The sequence below is a fragment of the Triticum urartu genome, chromosome 7, assembly GCF_003073215.2.
Source record: "Triticum urartu cultivar G1812 chromosome 7, Tu2.1, whole genome shotgun sequence".
Taxonomy (NCBI): domain Eukaryota; kingdom Viridiplantae; phylum Streptophyta; class Magnoliopsida; order Poales; family Poaceae; genus Triticum; species Triticum urartu.
Window position 1 is genome coordinate 565,955,121 of NC_053028.1, and position 1,332 is coordinate 565,956,452.

At 53.3% G+C, this 1,332-nt stretch overlaps 1 pseudogene; it reads right to left on the reverse strand.

The window, feature by feature from the left end:
* Positions 1 to 399: 399 nt before the first annotated feature.
* Positions 400 to 538, reverse strand: LOC125526125 (annotated as a pseudogene).
* Between the last annotated feature and the right edge of the window lie 794 nt (positions 539 to 1,332).

A 1,332-nucleotide genomic window follows, 5' to 3' on the forward strand; every position in this document is an offset into this window, starting at 1 on the left:
ATACCAGTTAGTATCTACGTCGTATTGGGGAGCACCAATGTTCGCCGAGCGCTCTTCTTCCCCCCCCCCCCCCAGGTAGGAGGAGTCATAGCGCTTCCAGCACTTCCACGCCATGTGCCCAACTTTGCCACATATTTGGCACGTTGGTTTGCCAGCGGAGTTGTTGTTGAAGCCGCCGTCGTTTCCTCCTGCGTTGCCACGGTCGCCCCTACCATTGGGCTTGTTGTTGAAGTTCTGGGCGCGGTCACCACCGCCACTGCCGTCTTGTTTGTTATTGAAGACGCGGCCGCGGTCATGGCCGTCGCCGCTATTGTCGTTTTGCTTGTTGAAGCACCCGCATGTTGCAGCGTTTGCAGAGGACTGAGAGCCCCCCGCCCCGCGCGCGAAGATTCATGCGAGTCTCGAAGCTCAAAAGTTGCGAATACAGCTCCAGGACAGTAACAGGTTCAACCTGTGAGCACATGGCGGACACCACGAGATCGAACTCGTCCTCCAGTTTGGCGAGGATGTGGGAGACCACATCTTCCTCGTCCACCTTTTTTCCTGAGGCAATCAACTCATCACAAAGGGTTCTGATCTTATCAATGTACTATGTAATGGTGGAGTTGCCCTTCTGAAGATTCGCCGATGCGACTCTGACGTCGACAGACCGCGCTCGGGTATGCAAGGTGAGCATCCCTTGCACGGTGTTCCATAGCTTTCCTGCGGTGTGGCAAGTTGCCACTTGGATGGCCATCTCAGGTGGTAGCATGGTCAGCAGGTAGGAGAAAACCTGGTGATCCCGAGCGTACCATGTGCTGAACTCTAGGTTGGGGACCTTCGACTTGGTCTGGCCATCGTCGCTAGTGACCTCGATCATCATGGGCGGCACCACCTGCTGCAGATTGAGGAAGCCCGCCATCTGCGGCCCCCTGATGGCAGAGAGGATGGTGGCGCGCGAGAGTGCTTCGTTCCCTATCGAAAGCTTCTCGGTGGCGATGTGTGCAAAAGGAGATGACGGGAATGAATTTGCGGATGAGCTCGCCATGGACGAATCCGAGGTAGGCTCTCATTACCATGTAAAAACTAGCGAGGTTTTGGTATGAAGCTTATGCCTTTGGCAGGGACGCATGCGTGTTTATATCATCGACAGAGATACAGGATCGGCAGGTGGTTTTGGGTTTGGCCCCTAATCCAAACTATACAAGGGATCGGTCCTACTAGCTAACCACCTACCTTGGTTTACAACTAAACACACACACACACACACACACACACAATTACAATCGTAACAATGTCACGTTGCACAACTTAATCCTATCGTTTAACAATGTTTTCTTTCCATTTGTGTGA